Consider the following 15,792-nt stretch of genomic DNA (forward strand, 5'->3'; position numbering starts at 1 on the left):
TTGCAAAAGATGCATGATATGACTTCAATCTCTTTGAATTTGTTGAGACTTGTTTTGTGGCCTAACATGTGATCTATTCTGGAGAATGTTCCGTGTGCACTTGAAAAGAATGTGTATTGCAATCCCTATCAAAATAACACCAGCATTCTTCACAGAGCTAGAACAAACAATCCCAAGATTTGTATGGCACCAGAAAGACCCTGAATAGCCAAAGCAATCTTCAAAAAGAAAACCAAAGCGGGAGGCATCACAATCCTGGACTTCAGCTGTATTGCAAAGCTGTAATCATCAAGGCAGTGTTGTACTAGCACAAAAAACAGACACTCAGATGAAAGGAACACAATAGAGAACCCAGAAATGGACCCACAAATGTATGGTCAACTAATCCTTGACAAAGCAGGAAAGAATATCCAATGGAATAAAGACAGTCTCTTCAGCAAGTGGTGCTGGGAAAACTGGACAGCGACACGCAGAAGAATGAATCTGGACCACTTCCTTACACCAGACACAAAATAACCTCAAATGGATGAAAGGCCTAATGTAAGACAGGAAGCCATCAAAATCCTCAAGGAGGAAAGCGGGCAAAAACCTCTTTGATCTTGCTCGCAGCAACTTCTTACTCAACACGTCTCCGGAGGCAAGGGAAACAAAAGCAAAAATGAACTATTGGGACCTCAACAAAATAAAAAGCTCTGCACAGCGAAGGAAACAATCAGCAAACTAAAAGGCAACTGACAGAATGGGAGAAGATATTTGCAAATGACATATCAGATAAAGGGTTAGCATCCAAATCTATAAAGAACTTATCGAACTCAACACCCAAAAAACAAATAATCCAGTGAAGAAATGGGGAAAAGACATGAATAGACACTTCTCCAAACAAGACATCCAGATGGCCAACCAACACATGAAAAAATGCTTATCATCACCCATTATCAGGGAAATACAAATCAAAACCACAGTGAGATATCACTTCACACCTGTCAGAATGGCTAACATTAACAAATCAGGCAACAACAGATGTTGGCGAGGATGCGGAGAAAGAGGATATCTTTTGCATTGTTGGTGGGAATGCAAACTGGTGCGGCCACTCTGGAAAACAGTCTGGAGGTTCCTCAAAAAATTAAAAATAGAACTACCCTAAACCCAGCAATTGCACTACTAGGTAACTATCCAAGGGATACAGCTGTGCTGATTCGAAGGGGCACATGCACCCCCATGTTTATAGCAGTGCTACCAACAATAGCCAAAGTATGGAAAGAGCCAAATGTCCATTGACTGATGAATGGATAAAGAAGATGTGGTATCTATATACAATGGAGTATTACTCACCAATCAAAAAGAATGATATCTCACCATTTGCAACTACGTGGATAGAACTAGAGGGTATTATGCTAAGCAAAGTCAGAGAAAGACAAATATCATGTGACTTCACTAGTATGAGGAATTTAAGATACAAAACAGATGAACATAAAGGAAGGAAGCAAAGAAATATAAAAATAGGGAGGGGACAAAACATAAGAGACTCTTAATATAGAGAACAAACAAAGAGTTGCTGGAGGGCTTGTTGGAGGGAGGATGGCTAAATAGGTAAGGGGCATTAAGGAATCTACTCCTGAAATCATTGTTGCACTATATGCTAACTAACTTGGATGTAAATTAAAGAAGAAAAAGAAAAGAAAAAGAAAAGAATATGTATTCTACCCTTTTAAGATGAAGTGTTCTGACTATATCTGTTAGATTCGTCTGGTCCAATGTGTCTTCAAAGTCATTATTTCCTTGTTGATTTTCTATTTGGATGAGTCGTGCATTGACATAAGTGGGGAGTTGAAGTCCCCTACTATTATTGTGTTATGATTGATTGCTTACTTTATGTTTGTTATCAGCTGCTTTATGTTTTGGGTATTCCATCTGGGTGTATAAATATTTACAATTGTTATATCTCTTGTTGGATTGTCCCTTTTATGATATGTAGTTTCCTTCTTTCCTTTGGCTTTTTTTTAGGTTTATTTATTTATTTTGAGACAGTGTGAGAAGAGAGCGAGAGGAGAGAGAGAGAGAGCGAGAGAGAGGGCAGGAGCAGGGGAGGGACAGAGAGAGAGGAGAGAGAGAGAATCCCAAGCAGGCTCTGCCCTGTCAGCGTGAAGCCCAACACAGGGCTCAATCTCACAGACTGGACCATGAGATCATGACCTGAGCCCAAATCAAGAGTCAGATGCTTAACCTGCTGAGACACCCAGGTGCCCTGCAGGCTTTGTTTATAGTCTATTCTGTTGATATACGTGTTGCTGTCCCAGCAACTTCCACTTACATGATTAATCCTTTCCCACCCCTTCATTTTCAACTGCAGATGTCCTTACATCTGAAATAGGTATCTTGTAGGCATCATAAAGATGGGTCTTGCCTTTTTTTAAAAAATGTGTATTTTTGAAAGAGAGAGAGGGAGGAAGGGAGAATGAGCTGGGGAGGGGCAGAGAGAGAGGGGGACAAAAGATCTGAAGTGGGATCTGTGCTGACAGCAGAGAGCCAACATGGGGGCTTGAGCCCACAAACCATGAGATCATGACCTGAGTTGAAGTCAGACGCTTAACCAACTGAGCCACCCAGGTGCCCCCGGGTCTTGCCTTTTTAATCCGTTCTATCACCTGTGTCTTTTGATTGGAGTGTTTAGTCCATTTACATTGAAATTAATTATTGACAGGTAGGTATTTCTTGCCATTTTGTTTCTTGTTTTATGGTGGTTTTTGTGGTTCTCTGTTCCTTTCTTCTCTAGCTCTCTTCTTTCACATCTTGCTGGCTTCCTTTAGTGGTTGGATTCCTTTCTCTTTATTTTTTGTGTATCTATTATAGGTTTTTGAGTTGTGGTTACCATTAGGTTTGTACACAACCTCCTCTGCATATAGCAGTCAGTCTGTGTTAAGTTGATGATAGCTTAAGTTTGAATGCATTCTTTACTCCTCCCCACCCCACCATGTTTTAGGCATATGGCATCATACTTGACAACCTTTTATTTTGTGAATCCTTTGACTGACTTTTATAGATATACTTAATTTTGCTGCTTTTGTGCTTCCTACTTTTTTTTTTACTCTTACTCACGGTCTTTTCTTTCCACTCAGAGTTCCCTTTAACATTTTTTGTAGGACTGGTTTAGTGGTGATGAGTTCCTTTAATTTTTGTTGTCTGGGAAGCTCTTTCTCTCACCTTCTGTTCTTTTTTTTTTTTTAACAGTTTATTTATTTTTGAGACAGAGAGAGACAGAGCATGAACGGGGGGAGGGTTCAGAGAGAGAGGGAGACACAGAATCTGAAACAGGCTCCAGGCTCTGAGCAGTCAGCACAGAGCCCGACGCGGGGCTCGAACTCACGGACCGCGAGATCGTGACCTAAGCCGAAGTCGGACGCTTAACCGACTGAGCCACCCAGGCGCCCCTCTCTCACCTTCTGTTCTAATGATAGCCTTGCTGGATAGAGAATTCTGGTTGAAAGTTTTTTTTTCTTTCAGCACTTTGAATATATTATACCATTCCCTCTGGCCTGCAACGTTTCTGCTGAAAAATCCCCTGATAGCCCTATGGGGTTTCCCTTATATGTAACAGTTTTTCTTTCCTGTTGCTGCTCTTAAAATTCTCTCTTTATCACTACTTTTTGCCATTTTGATTACTATGTGTCTTGGTTTGGACTTCCTTGGGTTGATTTTGTTGGAGGCTCTCTGTGCCTCGTGCATCTGGATTTTTGTTTTCTTCCCCAGATTTCAGAAGTTTTCAGCTGTTATTTCTTCAAGTTAATTTTCTTCCCCCTTTTCTCTTTCTTCCTTTTCTGGGGTCCCTATCATGCGAATGTTATTATATTTGATGGTGTGGCTGAGTTCCCTTAACCTAGTCTCAGTTTTTTATTATTACTTTTTCTTTTTGCTGCTCAGCTTGGTTGCTTTCCATTAGTCTATCCTCCAGGTCGCTAATCTGTTCTTCTGCTCCTCTAATCTGCTATTTATTATTCCTTTTGATATATTTTTATTTTCAGTATTGAGTTCTTCATCTCTAATCAGTTCTTCTTTGTTTTCCATCTGTTTGGTGAGGGTCTCACTGAGGTCCTCCACTCTTTTCTCAAGCCAGTGAGTATCTTTATGACCATACTTTAAATTCTCTATCAGGCATATTACTTACCTCCATTTCATTTTAGGTGTCTTACTGCGGTTTTGTCCTGTTCTTTCATTTGGGACACATTTCTCTGTCTCCTCATTTTGTCTAACTCTCTGTGTCTGTTCCTATGTTTTAGGAAATTCAGCTACAACTCCTTGTTCTGGAAAGTAGTGGCCCTTAAGAAGAAGTCCTATAGTGCAATGTCCCCTGTTCACCCAAACTGTGCTCTTCGGGGTTCTCTTCATGTATGTTGCATGCACCCTACTACTGTGACTGAGCCACTTTTTCTTCAGTCCATTCATCTGTAATGGCTCTCTTTGCCTGTTGTGGGCAGGGTTTGGTCCCTGTGTTGTTAGGGGCCAGTCTGGGGCCATCTTGTGCTTCAGTTGAGTCAGACCAGGCATTTGCCAGAGCTGTGGCAGCACTGAACTGCAGGGCACCTTCTCTGTGTTGTCCCCTGAGCTTTTACTGAAGTCAGACTAGGAGATTTTTTTTTTTTCCAGACTAGGAGAGTTTTGTAGGCTGTGACTCCATAAAGTCAACCCAAGCTCCATAGAAGTGGTCAATCATACCTGATTAGTGAGTGACACTCTCAGCATAGCAGTCTGAAAGACCTTGAGTGCATAGCTGGTTTTTCCAATTTTGTCTGGGTAAAAAGGAGGATAAGCTACTGAACATATGTAAATATCTATAGCGCCATGAAAGGTACAACACTCAGTTTCTGACTATCAGGGTCAGGGAGGGGACTCAGTGAGAATCGAATGTCATTTAAATGGAATATTGGGGCACCTGGCCAGGTGGAAGCACATGAGATTATTCATCTTGGGGTTGTGAGTTCAGGCCCAAACTGAGTGTAGAGATGACTTAAATAAATAAACAAACTCTAAAACAAACAAACATGTAGATAAGTGGAATATTACTCAGAATGAGATCTTGCCATTTGCAACAATATCAATGGACCCAGAAGGTATTATGCTAAGTGAAGTAAGTCAGACAGAGAAAGACAAATACCACATGATTTTACTTATATGTGAGATCTAAGAAACAAAACAAATGAACAAATAAACAAACAAAAGACCCATAAATACAGAGAACAAAATGGTGACTGCCAGAGGGGAGGTAGATGGGGGAATGGCAAAATGGGTGAAGGGGAGTGGAGATACAGGTTTCCAGTTATGGAATGAATAAGCCATGGGTATGAAAGGTACAGCACAGGGAATATAGCCAATGATATTGTAACAGTATTATATGGTGACAGATGGTAGCTACACTTGTGGTAAGCACAGCATAACATATAGAGTTACCAAATCACTATGTGACACACCTGAAATTAATGTGACATTGTGTGTTAACTATACTTCAGTTAAAAAAAAAAAAAACTGAGGGGGTGTCTGGCTGATGCAATCAGGGTGTGCAACTCTTGAGCTCAGGGTTGTGAGTTTGAGCCCCACATTAGGTGTAGAGATTACTTAAAAACAAAATATTTTAAAATATAAAGATTGCATTTCAGTTTATAGAAAGAGTCTACCAAATTGATATGGTTACAAATAGCTTGAGGGAAAGAGAAAGGGCCTCGTTAGGTACCCAGGAAATAGAACATTAAAACGTCAATGGTATTCAGGCAAATGACCGTAGTGACATTTGCCTTACCTGCACACACAGTCTTGTTAGCAATCCTTGGTCTGCTGGGTTTGGAGTGAGCATTCAGCGCATGGAATCAGCTTCTTCTTGGTGAGAGACTGGAAACACTAACTCAGCCCCAGAAGTGGTTTGAAAGTCACCTGAGTGATGCCAGCAGAAGCTGTGCCCAGAGTCCATTCTCCAAGCGGTCAATAGTTCGAAGTCTGCTTCTTTTTCTAGGGGGTTTTGGGACTGTCCTTAATTGAAGACACAGCCCTCCCCCCTGTGGCTGACTGCAGAGCCTCAGGCCAGACAAAAGATGACAGAGACTCAGTGGACGTGGTTAATTTACTACTGAACATTTTCAAATGTAAGAGGTCTTATGAGAGTTCAAAATAAGAATAATGCAACCGATAAAGAAATTTGGTTGTTTCTGTGACATGCAAGGCAAAGATCATAAAACCAATTTTTAAAAAATGTAGATAAAATCTCTTTAAACCCGTTTAAACCTGATTTAACCTGTTTTCAGAGAAGATGGTTAATGTTACATCTGATTTATAAATGCGGGTGAATAATATCTGCAGTGGAAAAAATTATGATATATAACAGTAATTCTGAGGCAAAATATACACCAAAGCCAAAGAATATGCCAAAAACACCAGTAAGTAATTCAGTGAGTCTGAAGCAGGCTAAGATACCTGTATTTTCTATAAACTCCATGATGAGTCTGATGTGCATCCCAGGTTGAGAACCCAGAATTAGAAGGTGCTAGATTCAGATTACAGAAGTCAGAATGGGCTGAGCTAGATTTAAATAATAACTGAAATTGGTGATTAATATTGCACTCCTGTTGCCAAGACCATCAGGCAAAGGGCCAGCAGGACTCCTGCAAACGTAGGGACATGTGGCAGACCTACTGCATGTTGTGACAGATGTTTCACTGAGGTTAAAACATTATGGAACAATGTGAACTTGGCAAATCTCCAGGGACTTCCCGTGGCGCTTTCCCATGGAGTATGTGATTTCTAAAATGTTTTTGTTAAAACCTTTTACCTGTTACAAATTTGACCTGGAGAAGGCTGAGCACCTCCTCTGTAGGATGCCTCTTTACAATAATGGCATATCTAACAAACATGATTAATTCTAGAGTCTCTCTTTTCATAAGTAAGAGGTCACGGGGCTCCTCGGTGGGTTTGAGTATCTGACTCTTGATTTCAGCTCAGGTCATGATCTCACAGTTTGTGGGATTGAGCCCTGTGTCCAGACTCTATGCTAACAGCGCAGAGCCTGCTTGGGATTCTTCTCCTCTCTCTCTCTCTCTCTCTCTCCTCGCCCTTCCCCTGCTCACGTGCGCGCGCGCATACACACACACTCTCTTACAAATAAACATTAAAAGAATAATAGTAAATATAACGTTTTATTTTGATGAAGTCCAATTTATCTACTTTTCCTTTTGTATGCTTTTAGATTCTGAAATTTATTCCTATGTTTTCTTCCAAGAATTTCATAGTTGCAACTCTTTTTTTTTTAATTTTTTTTTTCAACGTTTTTATTTATTTTTGGGACAGAGAGAGACAGAGCATGAACGGCGAGAGGGGCAGAGAGAGAGGAGACACAGAATCGGAAGCAGGCTCCAGGCTCTGAGCCATCAGCCCAGAGCCTGACGCGGGGCTCGAACTCACGGACCACGAGATCGTGACCTGGCTGAAGTCGGACGCCTAACCGACTGCGCCACCCAGGCGCCCCCATAGTTGCAACTCTTAAATTTAGCTCTATGGTCTGTTTTGAGTTAATTTTTGCATATGGTGTGATGTAGGGGTTCAACTTCATTCTTTTGCTTGTGGATGTCCAATTGTATAAAAGATTATTCTTTCAACATTGAATTGTCTTGGCACCTTGTCAAAAATCAAATAACCATAAGTGTAATGTACCATCCTGAACTTCAGAGTCTACCTTATTGACCCTTGCGTCTGTTCTTACGTTGGTACCATACTGCCCAGTCTTTTTTTTTTTTTTTTTAAGTAATCTCCATGCCCAACATGGGCTTGAAATCATGACCCTGAGATCAAGAGTCACATACTCCACCAACTGATCCAGCCAGGACATCAGTACTGCCCAATCTTTTGTTTTTTTAAATGTTCATTTATTTATTTTGAGAGAGAGAGGAGAGAGAGGTGGGGGGTGGGGGTGGGGAGAGAATCCCAAGGCAGGCTCCTCACTGTCAGCACAGAGCCAGATGCAGGGTTTGAGCTCATGCCGTGAGATTCGTGACCTGAGCCAAAATTGAGTTGGACGCTTAACCGACTGAGGCACCAGGTGTCCCCATAATTTCTCTTCAAATTGTTCATTGTTAGTGTATATAAATACAACTGATCTCTGTATATTGATCTTGTATCTACAACCCTGTTAACTTCCTTTTAGTTCTAACAGGTTTTTGTGAATTCCTTAAGATTTTCTATACCTAGAATCATGTCATCTGAGAATAGAAATACTTTTACTTCTTCTTTTCCAGTATAGATGTCTTTTATAAAATTTCCTGCCTAATTACCTTGACCAGGACCTCCAGTACAATGATGATTAGAAATAGCAAGCAAACATCCTGATCTTGTTCCTGACCGTAAGAGAAAACCTGTCGGTCTTTCCCCAGGGATACGACGGTAGTTGTGGGTTTCTTCTGTCCGTCCTTTATCAGGTTGAGGAATTTCTCTCCTAATCCTAGTTTGTTGGGTGTTTGTTGTTTTACCATGAAAGGGTGTTAGACTTCATTAAATGCTTTTTCTGATGCTTATTGAGATAGTCGTGGGCTTTGTCCTTATTTTATTAATATGGTGTACTATATTGGTTGATTCTCATATCTTTTTTCAAAATGTTTATTCCTTTTTGAGAGAGAGAGAGAGAGCAGGGGAGGGGCAGAGAGACAGGGAGACACAGAAACTTAAGCAGGCTCCAGGCTCTGAGCTGTCAGCACAGAGCTGGATGCAGGGTTCAAACCCACAACTGTGAGATCATGACCTGAGCCACACAGGTGCCCCTGATTTCATGTCTTAAGCCAGCTGTCATTCCTGGGATAAATCCCACTTGTTCAGATGATATATTCCTTTTTAGATTCTGCTGCATTCAGACTGCTAGTATTTGGTTGCAGGTATCTGTGCCCACGTTCATAAGGAATACTGGTCCTATAGCTTTCATTTCTTACGATATATCTGTCTGATTTTGGTACTCTAATCTTTATTATTTCCTCCCTTCTGCTTGTTTTGGGTTTACTCTTCTTTTTCTGATTTCTTAAGGTAGAAATTAAGGTGTTCTTAAGTTATTACTTAACGTTTGTTTATTTATTTATCTTTGAGAGAGAGCATGCAAACGGGAGGGGCAGAGAGACAGAGGGAGACAGAGAATCAAAAGCAGGCTCAGGCTCCAAGTTGTCAGCACAGAGCCCAACGTGGGGCTCGAACTCATAAATTGTGAGATCATGACCTGAGCCGAAGTCGGACGCTTAACCGACTGAGCCACTCAGATGCCCCCAGAAATTAAGGTTATTGATTTGAGATTTTTTTCTTTTCAGTTTACTGATCTAAATTTTCCTCTAAACACACCTTTCACTGTATTATATATATTTTTTGTATATAGTATATTCATTTTCATTCATATCAAAGTATTTTCTAATTTCCCTTGTGATTTCTTCCTTGGCCCATTGGTTATTCAGAAGTGTAGTTTAATTTCTACATACTTGTGGATTTTCCAGCTTTTCCTTCTGTTATGATTTCTAATTTTTAATTTTTAAATTGTAATTTGTAGCCAGAGAACGTACTCTATGATTTCAATGCTTCTAGAATTTTTAAAAACTATTTATTTTTGAGAGAGAGAGGAAAGAGCATGAGCAGGGGAAGGGCAGAGAGGGGAGACAACAGAATCCAAAGCAGCTGTCAGCACAGAGCCTGATGGGGACCCGAACTCGTGAACCGCGAGATCATGACCTGAGTCAGACGCTTAGCCGACCGAGCCACCCAGGCACCCAATCTCTTCTACATTATTGAGACTTGTTTTATGGCCTGACACAAGGTCTGTCGGGATAATGTTCCATGCTCACCTGAGAACAATTTGTATTATGCTGTTGCTGGGTGGAGTGTTTCAAGAAGTCATTTTACGATGTGGATAACAGTGTTATTCAAATATTCAATTCTTGTTGATTTTCTGATCTAGTTCTTTTACCCCATTATTGTGAGTAGGGCATTAAAATCTACGAATATTATTCCTGAATTATTCATTTCTCCCTTCAATTTTGTCAGTTTTTGCTGTATGTATTTCAGGACTCTGTTGTTAAGTGTATGTATGTTTATAATAATTATTTCTGGGTTGACATTTTACGTTTCACTTTTTTTAATGTTCGTTCGTTTTTGAGGAGGGGGGAGGGACAGAGAAAGAGAGAGACAGAATCTGAAACAGGCTCCAGGCTCCGAGCTGTCATCACAGAGCCCGACGTGGAGCTCCAACTCATGAACCGTGAGCTCACGACCGGAGCCGAAGTCGGACGCTTAACCGACTGAGCCACCCAGGTGCCCAGACATTTTAATTACTGTAAAGTGTCCTTCTTTAGCTCTAGCAACAATTTTTGCTTTAGTCTATTTTGTTTGGGGGCGCTTTGGTGACTCAGTTGGTTAAGTGTATGACTTCGGCTCGGGTCTTGATCTCATGGTGAGTTCAAGCCCCACGTCCGGCTCTGTGCTGACAGCTCGGAGCCTGGAGCCTGCTTCAGATTCTATGTCTCTCTCTCTGCCCCTCCCCTGCTCGTGCACTGTCTCTTGAAAATAAACATGTAAAAACTTAAAAAATAAATAAAATGAAGGCTATTTTGTTTAAAATTAGTATAGCTACTCTAGCTCTCTTTTGGTTACTGTTTACATGGAATATCTTTTTCCATCCTTTAACTTTTAACCTAATTGTAATTGAATGTAAAATGCCTTTTGTAGACAGCAAAATGTGAAGTCATTTAAAAAAAATCCATTCTGGGGGCGCCTGGGTGGCTCAGTCGGTTAAGCGTCCGACTTCGGCTCAGGTCATGATCTCGCGGTCCGTGAGTTCGAGCCCCGCGTCGGGCTCTGGGCTGACAGCTCAGAGCCTGGAGCCTGTTTCCGATTCTGTGTCTCCCTCTCTCTCTGACCCTCCCCCATTCATGCTCTGTCTCTCTCTGTCTCAAAAATAAATAAATGTTAAAAAAAATAAAAATAAAAAATCCATTCTGTGTGTAGTCTGTTGACATTTAATGTACGGACTGATTAGGTTAAGATTTACATTTGCATTTTGCAATGTGTTTTCCTGTGTCTTTTTGTCCCTCTGTTCCTCCATTATTGCCTTCTTTTGTGCTATTTTCTAGTGTACTATTTTTCTTGTATTTCTTTTACTATGTATTTTCGTTATTTTCTTAATGATTTCCCTGGGGATCAAACACTTTTATTTACGAAAATCTTGTTCATATTAGTACCAACCTAATTTCAATAATATATAAGAATTTTACTCATATATTTACTCCCATGTATCTCCATTCCATCCTTTCTTTTTGCCGTTATTGTCACATGAATTACAGGTTTATGTTATAAATCCATCAACGTGGGTTTATGATTATTGCTTTATGCAATTATATTTGAAGTCAGGACAAATAAGTTAAAAATGCATGAATACTGAATTCTGTATTTACTTACGTAGTTATCTTTACTTACAAGTGCTCTTTTTTATGTGGAATTAAGTTACTGTTTAGTGTCGTTTCATTTCAGCCTGAAGGATCACCTTTAGCATTTCATATGGGGAAGGTCTGCTGATGACAAATTGGTTTTTTTCCTCTCAGTTTTTATTTCTCTGGGGATGTCTTAATTTTCCTTCATATCTGAAGGAGAGTTTTGCCGAACACACAATTCTTTGTCAACAGATTTTTCTTTCGACACATTGAGGAGGTCATCCTACAAACCTCCATGATGTTTGATGAGAAATAAGTTGTTAGTCTTGCTGAAGATCCCTCGTAGATGGTGAATCCCTTCTCTCTTGCTGTTTTTTTTTTTTTCAACGTTTATTTATTTTTGGGACAGAGAGAGACAGAGCATGAACGGGGGAGGGGCAGAGAGAGAGGGAGACACAGAATCGGAAACAGGCTCCAGGCTCTGAGCCATCAGCCCAGAGCCTGACGCGGGGCTCGAACTCACGGACCGCGAGATCGTGACCTGGCTGAAGTCGGACGCTCAACCGACTGCGCCACCCAGGCGCCCCTCTCTTGCTGTTTTTAAGATCGTCAGTCTTTGACTTTTGGCAGTTTGATTATAATGTCTCTAGGTGTGGACTCCCCTTTTTTATCCCACTTGGAGTGAGTTGAGTTTCTTATATGTTATATTAACATTTTCATTAAATTTGTAAAGTTTTCAGCCATTCTTTTTAAATGTTATTTCAGAGTGAGAGAGCATGTGAACAGGGTAGAGGGACAGAGGGAGAGTGAGAGATTATCAAGCAGGCTCCACATTCAGTGTGGACCCCGATGCAGGGCTCGATCCCACGACCCTGGGGTCATGGCCCGAGCCAAGATCGTAAGTCGGAAACTCAACTGGCTCAGCCACCCAGGCACCCTTCTTTTTTTTTTTTTTTTTTTTTAAGTTTTAAGTAATCTCTGCACCCAACATGGGCTCAAACTCATGACCCCGAGATCAGGAGTCGCATGCTCCACTGACTGAGCCCGCCAGGTGCCCCTCAGCCATTGTTTCTTTCAGTATTTCTTCTGCTACTTTCTCTCCTCTCCTTTTGGGACTCCCATCATGTGTATGTTTAGTATACTTGATGGTATCCCATATGATTCTGAGGCTCTGTTCATTTTTCTTCATTCTTTCTTCATTTTCTTCCCTAGGCTGGATAATGTCAATTGACCTATCTTCAAGTTTGCTGATTTTTTCTTCTGCCAGCTCAAATCTGCTATCGGCCTCTTTAATGATAATAGCTGAATGGTCAAAAACAAAAAATTAACAATCCAGATTCTCCACTGTGTCCCATCCAATAGACACTAGATGTCTATAAATCGTTAGTTCATTTACAGAGCTCACCAAATGGTCAGACCATGAAACCAATAATCCCCTTGCTCCACTGCTGTCAGCAATCAGGAATAACTTACTGGCCACAAACAAAACCCACAAAATAACTTGAGAGGAAAGTTATAATTAGAAAAATTACATTTAGAAAATCACAAATCTAGGGGCACCTGGGTGGCTCAGTCAGTTCAGCGTCCAACTTCAGCTCATGAGTCATGATCTCACGGTTTGTGGGTTTGAGACCCTCATTGAGCTCTGTGTTGACAGCTCAGAGTCTGGAGCCTGCCTTGGATTCTGTGTCTCCCTCTCTCTCTGCCCTCCCCCCACTCACACTCTGTCTCTCAAAAAATGAATAAACGTTAAAAAAAATAAAGAAAATCACAATTCTAGGGGTGCCTGGGTGGCTCAGTCAGTTAAGCATCTGATTTCAGCTCAGGTCATGATCTCACTATCCGTGGGTTCGAGCCCCACGTTGGGCTGTGTGCTGACCGCTCAGAGCCTGGAGCCTGCTTCAGATTCTGAGTCTCCCTGACTCTCTGCCCCTTCCCTGCTCACACTTTGTCTCTCCTTCAAGAATAAACATTAAAAAAAAAGAGAGAGAGAGAGAATCACAATTGTATTGCCACTTCAGACTCCTCTGTAGAAACCAAGAGCAGACATGCCTGGGCTTAGCCTGTGAGGTATAAACTCAGGAAACACAGCTCACCCAGGTCAGTCAGGGGGTTCACTGGCCATCTTGGCGGAGGACCTCCAAAACCGTTACAGGATAACATTCAGGAAAATGCAGAATCATTTTTCTTTTAGTTCTTTTAATGTTTTTAATTATTTATTAAACATTTTTTACTATCTATTTTTGAGGGAGAGAGAGAGAGAGAGAGAGACAGAGCCTGAGTTGGGGGGGGGGAGGGAGGGAGGGAGAGAGAGAGAGAGAGAGAGAGAGAGAGAGAGAATCTGAAATAGGCTCCAGGTTCTGAGCTGTCAGCACAGAGCCCGACACAGGGCTCGAACTCAGAAACAGCGAGATCTTGACCTAGGCCAAAGTCAGACGCTTAACCATCTGAGCCACCCAGGTGTTCCTGTTTTTACTTATTTTTTTTTTTTTAATTTTTTTTTTCAACGTTTATTTATTTTTGGGACAGAGAGAGACAGAGCATGAACGGGGGAGGCGCAGAGAGAGGGAGATACAGAATCGGAAGCAGGCTCCAGGCTCTGAGCCATCAGCCCAGAGCCCGACGCGGGGCTCGAACTCACGGACCGCGAGATCGTGACCTGGCTGAAGTCGGACGCTTAACCGACTGCGCCACCCAGGCGCCCCTATTTTTACTTATTTTTGAGAGAGAGAGAGATGGAGAGAATGAGTGGGGGAGGGGCAAAGAGAGAAGGGGACAGAGGATCCAAGCAGACTCTCCACTGACAGCAAGCCCTATGTGGGGCTCGAACTCACAAACTGTGAGATCACGCATGACCTGAGCTGAAGTCAGACACTCAACCAACTCAGCCACCCAGGCACCCCAGAAAGAGGCAGAATCTTAACTCATACACGTATAAAATTAACACATGTTAAAGATCTTAAGTCATTTTAAAAACGAGATTCAGGAATGTTACAATTGCTTCAAAGACATCAAAGAATCACAAATCTATATAGAATAAAGAAATGTTGGAGTTAAAGGAAACGACTTTTTCCACAACTGGAGGAGAGAAATCACTTGAACTTCCACAGGGACAGAATTCATTTTCAAGTCTATGGAAAACAATTATTTCCATTGCTACTAGTTATCTACAGAGTTGTAAAATGGGTTGAAGACAACTGAGAGGCACCAACCTCATAAATCCAAGAGCCTGGCAAGATGTGCTTTAAACAGAGCATAGCTTTCCTTAGAGACACCAGTAATCTGCTCTGCTCATTTAGTTTTTTGTTTTTTGTTTTTTGTTTTTTTTTTAGGTAGGCTTCACACCCAGCATGGAGCCCAACGCAAGGCTTGAACTCACAACCCTGAGATCAAGTGTCACGAGTCTGAGCTGAGATCAAGTCGGACGCTTAACCAATGGAGCCCCCAGGCGCCCCTGTTCATTCAGTTTTGAACTTTTTACAGCCTGGGCCCCATCCCCTAAATGCCCCTGATTTTCAGGCCCCAGGATTCCCAGACTCCAAGCCCCTCCCCGAACCCTGCTCCACTCTGTCCCAGACCACCTCCCCAAACCCCAAGTTTCATCTCTTGTCACCCCAGCGACAAGTCTAGTCTCCACCTGCCACATCCTCAGGCCCCAATTCCTCAAGGTCTTGGCCCTCGAATCCCCCCACTCAATTCTCCCCAGTTTGCTCTAGCACAGCTCTGATGGCAACTCCCACGGACTGGAAGCCAGACCGCCTCCCACCCTGCCCAGAGCCCCTGTGCTTCTAGCACACCCGGCGAAAGGGGAGGCCCAGTGATGGTTGAGCTTGGCTGACCTCTGGCGCGGTGGGTGGAGGAGAGGGGGACGGTGACCTTTCATTCAGAAAAATACAGCGTGATGTGACGTTCCTCACGTCAAGAGTCCTGGGGCCAGGTGCCACCACACTGCTTGGGAGAGTGACCCAGCCGAGCGGGCCATCCTCATTCAGCACAGCGGACCCTCAAGGGGAAGCCCACCCCCGCTCCATGTTGAGGAGAGCTCAGCGGGCGGGGGTGCCCGGCTCCGGGCTCCCAGCCCGACAGTCATCTCACCACCAGCTCGCCCCACTCCTGAAGGGTCCCCCCACCTCACCACAGACCACAGGCACCTTTCTCCCCCTCTCTGCTCTTCAGGGGAGGCTTCCAGACCCCCAGCTTCTCTGAGTACCTGCTTTCTTTTCCCCTCTGCATTTGTCTGCAACACCTTCTCTTCTCTGCCCTGTGTTCTCATGCCTTCTGGAGGCTGGCTGGAGGCCTGCCTCCCCAGAGACTTACGTGCACTCAGCCCTTTGCAGCCACACCACACTCTCAGCAGGTGCCATCC

The 15,792-nt window shown here is 42.5% G+C and overlaps 1 long non-coding RNA gene across 1 annotated transcript; it reads right to left on the reverse strand.

The window, feature by feature from the left end:
* Positions 1-3,504: 3,504 nt before the first annotated feature.
* Positions 3,505-4,828, reverse strand: LOC115505912. Its single transcript, XR_003966176.1, has 3 exons — positions 4,815-4,828; positions 4,221-4,224; positions 3,505-3,581 (listed from the first exon to the last, which is right to left on the reverse strand). It is a non-coding gene; the product is annotated as an uncharacterized LOC115505912 (long non-coding RNA).
* Between the last annotated feature and the right edge of the window lie 10,964 nt (positions 4,829-15,792).

The sequence above is a fragment of the Lynx canadensis genome, chromosome F2, assembly GCF_007474595.2.
Source record: "Lynx canadensis isolate LIC74 chromosome F2, mLynCan4.pri.v2, whole genome shotgun sequence".
NCBI classification, from domain to species: domain Eukaryota; kingdom Metazoa; phylum Chordata; class Mammalia; order Carnivora; family Felidae; genus Lynx; species Lynx canadensis.